Raw genomic sequence first — 17,750 nt, forward strand, 5'->3', positions numbered from 1 at the left:
TTTAAGTACTCCGCCACAAGATGCTGGATTTACAAAAAAAAAAAAAAATCACAATGTTCTGGAAGATTACTAAGAGGTGTGGTACAGCGGCTGAGTGGTTAGCATGTCTGCCGCACAGTTCTGATGTCAAGGGTTCAATCCCGGGCTCCAGCCTACCTGTGTGGATTTTGCATGTTCTCCCCGTGCCTGCGTGGGTTTTTCCGGGGACTCCGGTTTCCTCCCACATCGCAAAAACCAGTTGGTATGCTTATCGAACACTCCAAATTGTCTGTTGGTATGAGTGTGTGCGTGAATGATTGTTAGTCTCATTGTGCCCTGTGATTGGCTGGCAACCAATTCAGGGTGTACCCAGCCTACTGCCCATAGTTAGCTGGGAGGGGCTCCAGCACCTCCACGACTCTCGAGAGGATAAGTGGCATTTAAAATGGATGGATGGATGGATTACCTAAGGATTCATGTCAGCTGGATGTTCATACTTTAGTGACTGTTATTTATTATGCGTTACGCCTGCAATGGTTCATAGGTAGTTCTGGCAACCATGACTGAGAGTGATGTTGTTATGTTTCGGTCTTTCTCCCATCTTATGGGGTCGTGCAGTGTATGGGACATAAGAGCAGCAAGTGTGAAACATAAAAAGTGCATCTCTCATTCTTCTCCACGTCACTCGCCACAGTACTGTACACAGAGATGGAAAACCAATGGCGTACCTACCGCATTCTATTTTTAGACCGTGACGTCGCATTGTAAAGCGGAAGTAAAGCAGAAAAGGGACATAGACCCGCCCTCACATAGAAACAGTGTTAATTCTGCTACTTTTCTCCGGTAATCTTTCAAAAAAGAACATGCCAAGTAAACACTGCTGCTATGGAATTTGTAGAAACGACTCTAAGCATTACGACATATGAAGGGTGTTTTCGTCATACGTTTCCCAAAACCAAAAACTCTGAGGAAAAAATGTGAAGAAAGAATCAACTTGCGCGGACTTTTAACAGCAGCTCGGTGAATCCATTAACATTTCATATGCAGTAAACCTTTTGTTGGGTTGGCATGGTCTTTTAAAGGACAAAAAGGGAAGCCATTTTGATATTTTCAGTGACGTTGTTCCGTGTTGCTTCTGTCTGACATTAGCCATGTTTACATGCTGACTTTTATTCATACCGATTCAAATCATTCCGAATAGAAATTTCACATCAGCTGTTTACATGTCACTTCATCTATTCCGATCCAGCGTTTACATGTGACTGCCTTTATTCCGAAAGGACGTTTGACAACTGCCATCTGACATGCGCAAATTAATCAAAACAAAGCGTTACGTTGCAAAACATGGAGATCGATCGTCAGATCAGCTGCTGTTTTAACTTTTCGAGTGGAAACAAAACTTCAGAATGACACGCCGTTCATTTAAAAAGTTGTGTGGGTGCGCTGTGCGTGTGCTTGGAAGCCATGTTGCACCAAGTGACAGCACCACGTCAGTACGGAGCATGTGCAGAAAGAACGCAACCAGACACCATTCCGCTTCCCTGTTTACATGATATAATTTCACTTCTAATCGGTTTGGGAAAAGGAATATTCCACCCCTGTGAAACGGAATGAAATTCCTTTTGGTTTGGGCCTGTTCATTCCGAATGAGGTGTTTATATGGAACACATTTATTCGGTTTGAACAAATATTCCGATTGTAATTGGAATATTTGGCTCCATGTAAACGTGCCAAATGAATGACCTGATAAGAATTAAAAATGGTATCTGACTGCCAGCTACCTTTTCTGTTGTAAAAAAAAACAACAAATATAGTAAGGGGGAAGTGTAAATAAATTATAGAATTAAGATTTGGTATCAATGAAAAAATTTAAAAGTGTTCGTTGGCTGTCACTGAGTAGCATTTGCGATCGCTACACAAAACTAACTAAATTACCCCCAAGAACGGTCAGCGATGTAGGACAACCAGATGATATAATATATAAGAAAGACAGGGCTGGTGGTAAAGAATGGCTGTTTGAAACAGGAGAATGTCATTGTCAGTCGTGTAAGAAAAAAGGTGTCAATAAAAAAGCTAAGGCTATGCTTAGGTGGGCTCGGTTTTTGTTGTTGTTGTCTTTTTCAGCCCTCGACACTCAAGCCATCTTTTTAACTGAACATTTTTATGTTGTTCCACATCTTTGCCAGTAAATTTGGCACCAGGGACATCATTTTGGGAGTGAATTGGTAGGTTTAGCTCTGTAAACATCTCCTTCGTACATGATTTCCATTCATTTCCAATTAGGGACAAAAGGTGGCGTGTCCCCCCTTAGCAACAGTAGCTAATGTCATGAATATTAATGAGCGGATGTGATGTGTTGCTTGCGGTACGCCATTGCACAGTAACCGCTTTATGGTGCCTTTTAACAATTACTACATTTCAGCTACACCTCTAAGGAAATCTGTATCGCAACCTGCAACGTATTGTGAGTTAAGCAGAGGTTCCCACCCCTACACTCTAGTGTAGTCCATAGTAGCGGAGTAACAAATTGCATTTCTTCTTCACAAATCTACTCAAGTGAAAGTAAAAAGTATGGCGTGGTAAAACTGCTCATAAAAGTACATTTTGCTAAAAAAGTTACTCAAGTAAATGTAACGCGTTTGCTACCCACTTCTTCAAATGGGGGCCAGAAAAACACTGCTTCCTACACAATTGGAACCACTTTCTTTTCATATGATCCTTGTTTCTTAAGTGGGGGAAGACATTCTTGCTTTTATTTGGAGGTATGTGAGATACACTTGGTGGAACTTTAGAGCATCACAGCTGCATGGACAAAACCTCAGGAAAACTCTGTTTTCTTTTTCACAGTAAAATGCACATTTGATTGACAGACCCTCGCCCCCTGAAGGAGAAAAAGCCCGGTGTGAAGTATCTTCTGACAATAGCCTGAGGGATGACCTCATGCATTTTTGTTCTTTTAAGAGGGGATTCATTCAAGCTTTTCTATGTTGGAATAGCAGAATTTCACTGCAATTCATCACCTTATTTCCTTGTGTGCCCCTCCTCTCTTTTTCTGGTCTAATAGCAGGCTGTCCGTTTTTGCCCCTAAAAATAAACACTAATCTGTTTTGGGGTAGAGCTCTCTAAAATAAATGTGTAATGCAAACCTTTGGTGGATTTAACAATGTATGTTTTAGCTGCACTCAATTATTATGTCTCTTTATTTCTTCCCTGTATGGCGACAACGTTGACTGATCTAAAAATACCAGAACCAAAGATTACATGCAAAGTGCAATTATGGGCCAGTGAGTTGACCCGGAATGCTAGCTGCGGCCGCACCGCCTGTGGGTGGTTTCTGAGGTGAGGCCCGACACTCGCTGAGGTACAGGCATCGCTAACGCTAAGCGCAGCTCAAACACACAACACGTCAATAAACAACGACGAGAAGTTGTGAGCCACGAGCACAACGGTAGCTTCATCAATTTATATAATGATCAAATACTCGAAATCAACTGGGAAAGTCCCCAACATCAATAGGAAATGACCTGAAATGCCTCAGAATCAACAGGGACCTCAAAATTCCCTCAAGTCAACAGGAAGTGACCCCAAAATTCCCTAAAATCAACAGATAGTGACCAGGAAATACACCAAAATTAACAGAAAGTGAACTGAAATCAACAGGAAGTGAAATACTACAAAATCAATATGGAGTTTACCGACGACCAAAGCTGTCACATTCGGTGACTGGTCAGATTGTGTTTTCGCTTCGGAGTGTGGCCGGTGGGCGGCGTTCCCTGGTCGCACATGTGTCCAATCTCATCAGCGTTGTATTGAAATGTACACAACCCAAGGAAGGTTTACCTTGCTGGTTGCCATCAAATGTTTTCTACTCTCGAACCCTTCATCGCATTTAGCTAGTTTTGCCCCCGCCTTGGTTTTTGTCTGTCTGCCGCCCTCATTTTGGAATCCTCTACCTTGTGCAGGTTCTTGAGTGTTATTTGTTACCTTTGTGTAATGTAGTACTTCTAAAATAGTGGGGCGGTGGAGTCCTCCCATGAACACAATTCTTGGGCATTGTTTTACATATACTGTAGTTAATGTGTGCACATATATATTGGACTGTGCCAGTGATTTATGTAAGTCTTTAACAGACACTCTATGGTTCTTTTTTATCTCTCTGAGTATTATGCACTGAACTCTTGGCGTCATCTTTGGTGGACGGCCACTCCTTGGGAGAGACCAGTGCCAAACTCTCTCCATTTGTATACAACTTCTCTGACTGTCGCTTGATGAACATCCAGACTTTTAGAGATGGTTTTGTATCCTTTCCCAGCTTTATATAAATCAACAATCCTTGATTGCACGTCTTCAGACAGCCCTTTTTAATTGAGCCATGTTTTACATCAGACAATGCTTCTCATCAAGACAATTCTTACCAGGTGTGTGTTTTATAGTGGGCAGGGCAGCTTTAAACCACTCATCGGTGATTGGGCACACACCTGACTTAAAATGTTTGGTAAAAATTGGTTTCAATGGCTCTTTAAGTCTCCTTATGTGGAGGATTCACTTACTTATTTTTCCCCTTCTGTCATTGCTTGTTTCTTATCCTCATTAAAATATGAAAACCTATAAATTTGGGAGTGGTTTTAGTTAGAGCAGACATTGTATTTGCATCTGTGTGATTTTGGCAAAGATCAGATCACATTTGGTCGTGATTTTATGCAGGAATGTGAGAAACTCCAAAAGGTTTAGATATTTTTTCATACCACTGTAATTGCACATCGACACAGTGAGTGGCAGTGGAGCTCCCATTTTCAGAGTGTGCGCAGTATATTTGAACCAAACAAGAGCACACAGCATAGAGCACTTGCGATATGAAGAGCTAAGATGAGGAAATATGACTAAGCGTATGTAGCGTTTGACTTTTGGCTTTGACATTTAATACAGTGGGAGACGAGGAAAGATCAGTCTGTTTACTGTGTCCAAAAATGCTTGCAGCGGACAGCAGGAAGCTAAATAATTAAGATGTCACTTAAAGACATTCAACCCTAGTCACATTAATCTGCGCTTTCATTTTTCTTTTCAGCGAAAACGTGCCAACAATCGTCCCGCTTTGTCAGTGTTACACCAGTAAACCGGCGAGCACTGTTAGCATCATAGAAGGTGGCATACCAAGTTGTTCAGTGCAAAATAACCCCACGCCATAGCAAAGGAGCTGATAGTGCCTGCAGCAAAAATAAAAACTGTCCCTGTGTCCAATGACACTGTCGTTTTTGTTCTAAATTGTTTGGCATATTCTCCTCATGAGTTAATGTTGCTAATCAATTTGAATTCATTATTATATATTGATTTTATTAAATTTCATTTTTCAGGATCAAATGGTCAAAAAATTTATCTTGAGTGTGATTTTACAGTTTGGATGTGACTTTTTTTATTATAGGCAAATTGATGCACTTTAAGTTTTTTCTGTTACAAAGGTTAACAAAGCTATAGTTTATTGTAAGTTGATCTATATTACTTTTTTCTCTAATACTAAAAATGGCACATTGTTATGCAGAGGTGTACCTATAATAATAATAATAATTTTATGGACAATTGATACTATTTACAGTGGTGGCAGAGAGTTGTGTGTGTGTGTGTTGGGGGGCGGGGGGCAAACATTTTTGTCGTCCTGGGGGGGCATAACAGAAAATAATTGAGAAGCACTGGTGCAAAGGAACCAGATCAACTCCAAAAATAAACTGTTTTTACAACGATCACACAGTAACTTTGTCATCTTACCACTTCACTGCAGATAAAAATAGATTGGATGTGTATCGCAGTAAATGTTATCGAAACATTTTACCACATTTAGGGGTTTTGACTTTGATGATTCCACTGTACCGTATACGTATGTCCATAGTGATATGCGGGTTTGTCCGTATGTTGCTGTTTAGTGGTCTAAAGTGACCAGAAACTGTTCTGCAAAGGCATTTCAGGACTGGGGTAGCCTTATGTTATAAAAGCCACATGGGAAAGCCCTTGATTAAACTCTACTGACTGATGTCCTACACACCCTCTTTCAAAAGGGAAGTACAAGTATCGTATTCCTCTTCTAAACCTTCAAATACTTGGAACTCGTTGAAATAATTATGGGAATGGCAAAATCCACAATGTAATTATAGTCACAACAAATTCTGCTTTGGACGAGAAGTCGGACATATTTTGAATGAGCCGCTGTCAAGCGCTCACCAGGCAAGTAGGATCCTGCGGCGTCACACTTAACTACAGTCATCCACAAAGTCTAAGAATGCCACTGAATAATTAATGCGAAAGATTACGACACACTGGCCGCTGTCAGGCGAAACCCAAGAGGCCTCGTCGGCGCAAGTCCGGGAGCTGCCCGGCAACCGGACACCTCTTCGGCGTGTGCGACTGGGATATCTCATAGGTCAGTGAGCAAGTGAGTGTGTGTGTCATCAAGAGCAGCGCTTTCTGTTCATCAAGCTCCCTGACACCGCTGAGTTGAAAGGTGACAGGGTCAAGCCACAGCAGGCCCATTTACCAGCATGTCTTCACTGTTCTTATTGGTGGACCTGCTGAGAAGGGCATTCCAGAAAAAGCCCAATCCATCACATTTACGCCTACAGGCGTTTTTGTGTCTTACAAAACATACATGACGGCAACATTTCCAGAAGGAGAACCTGCAGGGAAAGCGCAAAGCACACTGGAAACAGATAAAAGCAGTTTTTTTTGGTGTGTTTACATGACTCTAGTGACTAAATGCAAATATACCAAAGACAGTTCTTATGGTAGAGGTTTTTGACACAATTGATGAAATGTTTGTCTCCAAATGTGGAGGAAAATTGCAACCAGACTGTTACATCAGAAACATTCATGGTGATCTTTTGCAACTGCGATTATGGTAGAACTTTAAAATAAATACTTGTTATTTGCTGTTTGTTGTTAGTACTGTAAACTTAAAACAAACAAACAAACAAACAAACAAAAAAACTTCTTACAAGTTAAGATTTTAAATAGCAACAACTCAAATGTTTCCTTTAGTAACTTGTTATTTTGAGTAAGTGATTTTATCATGTTGACACTGTTAACTTGACACAACTCAAATGTTCAAGTTTGCTTTCGTAACTTGTTATTTTGAGTATGTGTAAGTCATTTTATCAAGGTGACACTGTTAATATGACATACATTGTGTTCATTGTTAATAACGGCGTTACTAACTGCGTTATTTTTTTCAGTAGTGAGTAATCTAATTAATTACTTTTCTCATCTTTGCAACGCTGTTACCGTTACTGATGATGTAAAGGTGTGCGTTACTTTGCGTTACTACGTTGGTTGAATGAGGCGAGAAAAGTCTGCAGGACATGGAAAGAGAAGACAGGAGTGGGAAAAAGGGAGTTGTGACGCCGTTGCAAATTCGATGCTAGGCTAGGTGGCTCCAATAATAATAATTTCTAACTGTAATTAATTACTTTTTTAAAGTAAGATTAACAACACTGATTGTATTAACTTGAATGATCAAGTTTTGGGGAAATATTTACATTTCTGACTAAGCAGTACTTGTGTGAACTTAAATTGTTAAATTGTGCTAACTTGAAATGTTGAGTGAATTTAGCTCGAGCCTCACTCCCAATACCTTCAAAAGAGGGCGCTGGCGACATCATTGTTAGCCAAGCCGTTTATCTCAGTTGTCTGAGCTCTGCTCTGTCATTGAGATGATCCAGCTTTGAATCCTGCTTGAATCAACTTATTATCTACATAAATCTACATAAGGTTAAATGTAGTTTACTAAAAACTTTGAGTTCTGCTTACGCGACATAAATTCAGTGTACTTAACTCTTTCACTACTATCGTTGAGGATAGATGTCAATCAATGAGGTTATCTCTAGACACCCAATCTATTTGAATTCGAAGGGTGGCAGAAAATGAATGTTCGTTCATTCGCTGCCAACCTTCCCACTCCAAATGGGTTGAAAGTCTATCGCTTCCAATAACAGGCAAAGAGTTGAAATGTTGAGTTCTGCTTACTTAAAAAAACAGAACATTTCGGCGATAACTTGCCTTTGCATGTTTTCCATTAAAACTACAACTTTCAAGTTCTGCAATCCCCCACCCTTTTTTAAATATATATTTTTTTTTTTTCTTCGTCTTTTTTGTACACTATTCTGTTTTTTTTTTTTTTTTTTTTTTAAGTGTCCCGAAAGGGACATGGACGATTTTTTTTTCTGTCAAAGCAAGAGGCCAAAAAAAAAAAAAAATGCCCTGAAAAATGACACGGAAGTAAAAAAAAAAAAAAAAAAAGTTGAGGTCCAAGCAAAAAAAAAAAATTTTTGTATCGAAGCAAAAATGTTTTATATCAAAGCAAAGATTTTTTTTACATTGAAGCAAGAAAAAAAAAAGTTCAGGTCGCAGCAAAAAAACCCCAACAACAATAAAAACCCCACACATAATTACGCTATTTCAAATTTCCAGGTAAACAATGGCAACAATGGAGCGTGTTCACCTTTGGGGCAGGTTAATTGAGTTTTACTTCGAAATAGGCCTAAAATATGATGACATAAGATCAATTCAATATATTAAGCACGGTTTCCAAATAAGCAGAATATATTTGAAGCGAGTCTTTAACTCAACCGGACATTTTCGTCAGAAAACGGTCTGTGATTTTCTCTGTTTTTCCTTTCTTCCATGTCCTTTTAGGGGCTCTTGGGAGCCAGGACCATGAAAAGACATATACTCTCAGTTATGGTCCTGAGACCAAGACTGTTTTTAAGAGCCATAACTCATAACATGACTTTATTATATTTTTGTCCTCACTGTGACTGGCTGTCCAACATCCATCTCTGACAATCCTGATTGTGCATAGAGATCATGGCTTCTTGCAATAACAGAGATGTTATCTGGTTCCTCTCGTATGTGTAGAAGTATGCAGTGCAGTAAAGCCTGGATAGCATTTGATCAGTTTTCATTAAAAGACTTCAGATGAGTAGAGGTGTGTCTTGTATTACCTATGGATGGATGCTATTATCTGCATGCTACATAAAGCAGTAATTAATTTGGCAAGGCTTTTGTGAGCATCCCTGGAATAAATGAATGAAAAGAATAAAGATATAAATGAGTAAAAACATTTGAGGTCATAGAATCAGTCACTTTTGAAGCTTCACTGTGTGTGTTCCCTTTAGTTGTGGTCTTTTATTTGGCGAGCTAAAGTGCTGGGTCCAACAATCCATTTCATTTAGTGACGGACATTGTGTTTTTTTATGCATTTCAAAGGATGTCTTTGCTAAAACCTCATATTTTTAGGGGGAAACATTCTCTAGCTTTGGCAACATGGGTTGCAAAACCCGTAGCTTCATACGCATGTGTGTGCCTGGATGTCACAGTTCTGTGCGCTAAAGCTATATAAGTGTTAAGAGGTCTGAGCCAAGCACGCCACGCTGCCGTCTTCTTGACAGACAGATCCTTGGTCCGCCTGTAACCCCAGGGGTCATGCCTGGCACATCACAAAACACCAGAACAAAAATACCCTGCTAATTGTAAAACCGTTCAGTGCCATTGAGGCAGCATCTGTTTTTTATTAGGCAACTTTAAGAGACCGTGGGATTCATGGTCAATGGACCACCCTGGGCTTTCAAGAGAACCTGTATTGTTTGATGTGAGATGGTCAATCATCTTTTTTTCTCTATCATTGATCGTTGGCTTTTTAAAAAAGAGCAAATTGTGGTTTCGATTAGTGTTGGGTGATGTGATGATTTTCAGTTGTAGATAAAAGTTTACTTAAAGAACGTAATGTCATGGGTTACTTGAGTTTCTGGTTATATCTACTCTGCTCTGCTCTGCTCTGCTCTGCTCTAGTCTACTCTACTCTACTCTACTCTAGATTTTTCTCTGAAAGAATGATTAGTAAAGATACTCCTTTGTCACAAAAAAAAAACTGAAGTCTTATATGACTTGATTATGGCTTAACAGAAGCTAATGAGCTGCCATTGATGGCAACAGATGAACCAGAGTTGCTCTTAAAATGAGCTGTTTTTACTCTGACTACACAATAACATTGCCAATTTACCTCTTACAACACTGAAACTAAGGAAACGCATCAACAACCTTCCTTCTGTTCCAGCTGCTTTATTATTATTATTATTATTATTTCATAAATTAACATTGCCTGCTATTAACGGCCATGGACGTCCAATCCAGGCCCTCCCAGTAAAATTAATTTGGATTGGACATCCATCACCGTCAATGGGATTTAATAAGTACCGTAATTTTCGGACTATAAGCCGCTACTTTTTTCCTTAATTTTGAACCCTGCGGCTAATAGTCCAGTGCGGCTTATTTGTTGATTTATTTGGGTTAATACTTAACACGTTATTTGACAGTGGCGTCATAAGACCGTCATAATTATGACATGACATTATCGTGGGCATTACTGAATGCTTATGACAGATGTCATTAAGTGTCATCCGGCAAATTATGTTACTAACTCCATTTATGTCAAGCTCGGATTGTTTACATCCATCTTAATTAGTGTTGTCTACTGATAGTGTTATGGCACCACTGTCAAATAAAGTGTCAACAAAATACCATAACTAGCAAATAATGAAACAACTGGAACAGTAACTGAAGAAATAATTAGCACAGAACTTGAATTTTATTGTTATTTACAACTGTAGCGCTGCAATGCATGCTAGGATGCATGTTGGACAACAAAAATGTTTACAGCAGATGGCAGCAGAGGCAGACTGTCGCCCCCCTCTTGTGGCATTGAAGCTTTGCACCAATTGGTTCAAAGCTCATGGTGCTACATTTGGTCTCATGACAGTCGTATGATGTCACTGTCAAATGAAGTTTTCCCGGTTAATATCTTTTGGTGTAAATATCCCGTAATACAGTGAGGACAGCTGCAGCTTGTAGTCCAGTGTGGCCTATCCATGAACAAATGCCATTTATATGTCAAATTTGGTGGGTGGCGGCTTATAGTCAGGTTTGCCTTATAGTGCGAAAATTACGGTAAATGAAAATTAATAGATTAGGAGATGGGTGCACACACAGAGCAAGTACTACTACAGTGGGGAAAATACTACCACAAACAAACCAATAAAATACCTATATATTAATAAATTATTCACAAAACACCACAACTGCAGTATTTTGTTATAGTCTTAAAAGTTAAAATTATTAACAAATACCAGTAGATACAATAATTACACAGATATCTTTAAACATATTTTGATAGTTTTTGTTTTTTTACTGTATCAGACCAGACTTTTCATGGTAATTAATAGGCAATTAAATACTTATGTTAGTAATCTGTGAGGAATGTTGTGACACACCAAAGTGAAAGTAAAATGACAGGAATTTAATTAAATCACATTAAATAACAGGATTTAGTCTGTTTGTACGGTAACTCACCACCCACCAGCTTTAAATCCTTTTTTGATTGCCTCCCCAGTCAGATTTCCATTGCAAGTACATATGCGTATTGTTTGCCACTATATAAGACTGAACTAATTAACTAATTCACTGCCATTGATGGAGATAAGACCCATTTGAACTGGGAGTGGCTGGTAGCGAAAATTATTCTCATATCAAAAGAGTGTTTCGATATTAATCTTGGCAAGTCCGCATTGTAGGGGTGGAAACCTCTGGGTATCTCTAGATACGATACGATTTGCCATAAAAGGCTGACTATGACAATGATGTACCGATATGGCAATACAAGAATTATTGATTAATGGGTCAAGAAATCATTCTCTGATATTTTTCTATACAAGTAATTAACAGAAAAGCGAGTTCCTTTCATCCTTCTGCTTTGAATTAAATTGATTTTATCACTAGTAGACATCCAATTCATTTGAACTGCCACTTCAAAAGGTTATCGATATGCTACCAACAAGAATCGATTTAAAATTTTTTTTTTTTTTATAAAAGGTCAGTTTACAAAAGACAAAAAAAGGAACTGGCAAGTTGCTACCAAAATCTTCAGTTACAGTGGTATGAAAAAGTATGTGAACCTTTTGGAATTTCTCACATTTCTACATAAAATCACCAACAAATGTGATCTGATCTTTGTCAAAACCACACAGATGTAAAAACAGTGTGCGTGTTAAATAAAACCACCCAAACATTTATAGGTTTTCATATTTTAATGAGGATAGCATGCAAACAATGACGGGGGGGGGGAATAAGTAAGTGAACTCTCTGCCTAGGGAGAGTTAAAGAGCAATTAAAACCAATTTTTACCAAACAATTTAAGCCCAATCACTGATGAGTGGTTTAAAGCTGCACTGCCCACTAAAATATACACACCTGGTAAAAACTGTCTTGATGAGAAGCATTGTCTGATGTGCATCATGGCTCGGCCGAAAGAGCTGTCTGAAGACCTGCAATCAAGGATTGTTGATTTGTCATCAGTCGACAGTCAGAGAACTTGTCTACAAATGGAGAGAATTTGCTTCTCTCCCAAGGAGTGTCCGTACACCAAAGATGACGCCAAGAGTTCAGCGCAGAATACTCAGAGAGGCAAAAAAAGAACCCTTGAGTGTCTGCTAAAGTCTTACAGAAATCACTGGCACAGTCCAATATCTCTGTGCACACATCAACTATATGTAAAACCAAGCCAAGAATGGTTTTCATGGGAGGACTCCACTGAGGAAGCCACTGCTGTCTAAAAAAACATTGTTGCTCATTTAATGTTCACAAAAAGGCACTTGGACACTCCACAGACGTTTTAAGAAAATATTTTGTAGACTGATGAAACCAAAGTTGAATTGTTTGGGAGTAACACACAACGTCATGTGTGGAGGAAAAAATGGAACAGCTCACCAACATCAACACCTCATCCCCACTGTTAAGCATGGTGGAGGGAGCATCATGATTTGGGGCTGTTTTGCTAGCTCATGGCCTGGAAAACTTGCAATCATTAATGGAAGAAGGAATTCAAAAGTTTATCAGGGTGTTTTTCAGAAATACCTGAGGCCGCCTGTCAGACAGTTGAAGCTAAAAAGAGGATGGATGCTGCGACAAGACAATGGTCAAAAACACAGAAGTAAATAAACTTCAGAATAGTTTCAGAAGAACAAAATACACATTCTAGAGTGGCCAAGTCAAAGTCCAGACTTGAACCCTAATAAGATGCTGTGGCATGACCTAAAGACAGCGATTCATGCCAACATCCCAGGAATCTGACTGAACTACAGCAGTTTTGTAGAGAAGAATGGGCCAAGATTAGTCCTGATTAATGTGCCAGACTGATCTGCAGGTACAGGAAGCGTCTGGTTGAAGTTATTGCTGCCAAAGGTGGGGTGGGGGCTGTGGGGGGTGGGGGTCACAAAATATTAAATGTTATGGTTATGTTATGGGAGGGTGAGAGCAAATTTTTGGCCAGTTCCGGTTGATTTTGGGGCATTTCTGGGCCATACGTTCATTCACTGTCATCCCGTCTCTATAGTTGTCAGTGGCAAACAATGAATTCATTTTTAGGCATTTCACGTTATTTCCTTTTTATTATCAGTCACTTCCTTGCCCTTCTGGGGCATTTACGGGTCACTTCCTGATGATTTTTGGGGCATTTACAAGTCACTTCCTGTTATTTGGGGGGATTTAGAAGTCACTTCATGTTTATTTTGGGTTACTGAACACAGAGTCACCCAGGAATGTACCTAAACGAATAGGCAATAACTCAAAATCAACAGGAACTCAGGAAGTGACCTGTAAAAGCCCTAAATTGAATAGGAAGTTACCTGTAAATGCCCCCAAACCTGGGAGGACTGGCTATGTATGCTCTGGCATCAGTGCCATTGATGGGGATAGATGTCCAATTCATTTTGACTGGGAGAGGCGAATGAACATTCATTCATTTGCATCATAAAAGAATTGAATGTCTAAACCGGTCAATGGCAGCCATTGAGTTAACATTCAAGTGGAGAATTTTGCTTGCAACCCGTTGGGTCCTTTTTTTACTTATTTATTTATTTTTTACTAAAGACACGGACACCTTTTTAATGCGATATATAGAGTCTTGGCGGGAGCATATTGATAACCTTTTGGGATACAAAGTATTGTGATATATCATTATTTCAATATACTGTCACACCCCTACTGTGTTGTTCAGATTATGAATGAAGGACGACAGCCAGAGCCCTCTGTTGGCTCCACCTCATTTGTCACGCTGCGTTGTTTTGTTATGTTAACCATGACAACTGTCTTAGTGGCTCCATCCAGCCTCAGGATTATTCTGGGGGAGCGGGTTGAGCATGAGGAGACGCAAAGATCGTTGGAGGAAGCAGGATAATTAGAGGGGAAGAATGGAGATTGTTGGCTAGCCAGAAATGCGACAAAAATCTCGCGCGAATAAGTCAAACGGCTGATATGATCACATTTGGTGAAGAAAAATTGTGTCTGCAACAAGTGCTTTTGCAATTTTAACAGCATGGGAACAACAGCTGTTGGAATTATGAAATGTTACCAGCTTGTTTTACCATCATGACCAGATGGCCAGTTTTTCTGACCATATGTCTGCTTTATTGTACACGTCCTGCTATTTGTATTGTATAAAGCAAGGGTGTCATACTCATTTTTGTCACTGGCCACATTGTAGTTATGGTCTCCTTTGGAGGGTCATTATTAGGGCTGGGCACCGTTTGAAATTGAATGATTCAGATTCTACATTTCGATTCTGGTTCCAAACGATTCTCGATTCAGATTCTTTTAATAGGCAGGGGTTAAAAAAAAAAAAAAAAAAAAAAAAAAAAGAGGCAGGGGTTAAAAAAAAGGCCTAGTTTATATTAATGTTTTAACTTCTTATATGAACTTCTTACAGCGCTATTTTTAACTTGTATATAAATATCAGTCTTTGAACTTGAATGTGATGAAGTTTCTTTCCACAGGAGTGCACTTTCACAAAGATGTTTACTTTTCAAAAGCTCACAGAGAAAACATTTACATATGGATTCTTTTGCCATACATGGACATTAGCTGGGAGTTACGACTAAACATTCTTGTATTGATTATAATTTGATGATCTTTTAATACTGTTGATTTTAACGGAGGCGACAACGTGCTACGTAATGTACATAGCTGCTTATATAGGCTGTATAGACTTAGAAGTCTACTGCTTTAAGACGTCGGCTGTTTACTTACGCCGGCGAATCTGTTATTTCGGATCTAGTTCTCTATACATTCAGGCCAAGGTTCGACAGCTTTACCCAAGTTACGTTGGATCAATGACTTTGGGGAAGAAAATTCTTGCGGAAAAAAAAAAACAAAAAGAAAAAAAATACTGTACATGTACCACAATTTGAAATGCCTACTCTATCATTTAATGATGTGCGTCCTTGGTCTAATGAGGACGGGACTAGATAAGCTCAGGCTTCTCCCATCAGCCCTTGTCTTTTCTGCGGTTTTCGGATTAATCATATCACAATGATATCTTGTAACTGTCAATGATACCGATGATGATGATGACAATAAACAAACAAACATGTGCTAACGCTGCCGAGTCTCTCATTTCGCATCTAGTTCTATATACATGTGATATCTACTGTAGCCCGATGGAATAATACGACTTATTCTCGTACAATTCCATCCATCCATCCATCCATCCATCCATCCATCCATCCATCCATCCATCCATCCATCCATCCATCCATCCATCCATCCATCCATCCATCCATCCATCCATCCATCCATCCATCCATCCATCCATCCATCCATCCATCCATCCATCCATCCATTTACTTACCTGGTTCTGACGGCGCAGCGTGTCAAATACGCAGCTCTCAGCTATGCACTTGGCACTCGCGCTTCTATTCCATGAAGCCGGAGTTGTTTAATTATATTGGTTGTGCAGCCACCTTTCCATGATATCGTTGTGTTGCAAATGTTGCACTGAGCTAACTGGTCATGTAAATTTCAGCCAAACCTTTGAGCGCTGCCGCACCATGTCCATGGTTGTAATCAAGATGCGATGCACAAACACAGGCTTCTTGTGGCTTCTTCGTTTTTTTCGCCAGCAATTTTTTTCTGCTCGGCGGTCAGGGTATCGAAGCATGGAATCGTAATTTAAAAATTCGAACTGTTCCCGGAGCATCGGAGTGTTAGTCCCGGATCCCATCGATGCTCGATGCCCAACCCAAGTCATCATGTCTGCTAACTACGACTATTTTGATAGTCAATGAATTGTTTAGAGGCATTGTTGTTCTAAAAAAACTCCTTTTATTAGAGCCAATTTTTTTCATATACAGTATATATATTAGGGCTGTCAAACGATTAAAATTTTTAATCGAGTTAATTACAGCTTAAAAATTAATTAATCGCAATTAATCGCAATTCAAACCATCTATAAAATATGCCATATTTTCTGTAAATTATTGTTGGAATGGAAAGATAAGACACAAGATGGATATATACATTCAACATACGGTACATAAGTACTGTATTTCTTTAATATAACAATAAATCAACAGATGGCATTACCATTATTAACATTCTGTTAAAGCAATCGATGGATAGAAAGACATGTAGTTCTTAAAAGACAAGTTATAGAAATTTTATATCAAAACCCCTCTTCATGTTTTCGTTTAATAAAATTTGTAAAATTTTCAATCAAAAAAAATAAACTAGTAGCCCGCCATTGTTGATGTCAATAATTACTTACACAATGCTCATGGGTGCTGAAGCCTATAAAATCAGTCGCACCCTAGCGCCAGCAGAGGGCGGCAAAACTCCAAAAAACACACCAAGTACACCTTTCACTGTGCTCTCATTTTAATCTGTTTGAGCAGGGCATTTGTGCATTAATTGCGTCAAATATTTAACGGGATTAATTAAAAAAATTAATTACCGCTCGTTAACGCGATAATTTTGACAGCCCTAAAATACAATATAGGGCTATATATATATATATATATATATATATATATATATATATATATATATATATATATATATATATATATATATATATGTATATACAGTGTATATATATATATATATATATATATATATATATATGTATATACAGTGTATATATATATATATATATATATATATATATATATATATATATGTATATACAGTGTATATATATATATATATATATATATATAGTTTTTGTTACGTGAAAGCAATTCAACTGGACCGCAGATAAAACATTTTTCCTTAGAGATGCAACTGTAGTGTAGTATGTAATAGTAAATAACACCATAAAGGGATTAATGCGCAATCGCTTTACCCTCACTACGTGCAGTGTGAATATCTAGCTGAAATGAATCCCTGATTAATTTTACAGGAAATTGAAAATCCAGCGTCTTGTCGTGGAGTACTCGAAGCCACAACGTATCATCACAGCACAATTAAATATGTACATGAAACTGGGGATAGTGTGGCTCAGTGTTAGAGTAGTTGTGCCCCAACCCAGAGGTGGTCTACAGAAATCAAACCCATCTAAGAACACTCACAGAAACATAAAGTACAACTGTGTAAAACTTTGTCAAAATCCACCCAGCTGTTTCGGCATCTATAAAACACGAACACACAGACAAACTTGCTTTCATTGAGATCAAGATTATAAATGAGAATTCAATACATATTTGATTTTCTCTTTCGAAAAATATTTTCTTATCAATTCATCATTTTAGATTTTTAATAAAAAGAAAAAAAAAAGTGTAAATATTCTTTTATCTAATGTTTTAAAATATATAGATATATATTCATAGATTTTTTTTAAGAAAAAAAAGTATACTTTTACTATACTATACTATTTACTGTCGTCAATGATCTTTGATTTTAGCGGA

General features: G+C 38.5%; 1 protein-coding gene across 1 annotated transcript in view; it reads left to right on the plus strand.

The window, feature by feature from the left end:
• The window catches only part of adgrv1 (adhesion G protein-coupled receptor V1), a 220,791-nt gene that overhangs the window by 9,689 nt on the left and 193,352 nt on the right, over positions 1-17,750 (plus strand). The gene's annotated exons all lie outside the window — the stretch shown is intronic.

Source organism: Corythoichthys intestinalis, chromosome 3 (genome assembly GCF_030265065.1).
Source record: "Corythoichthys intestinalis isolate RoL2023-P3 chromosome 3, ASM3026506v1, whole genome shotgun sequence".
In the NCBI taxonomy this organism is placed as follows: Eukaryota; Metazoa; Chordata; class Actinopteri; order Syngnathiformes; family Syngnathidae; genus Corythoichthys; species Corythoichthys intestinalis.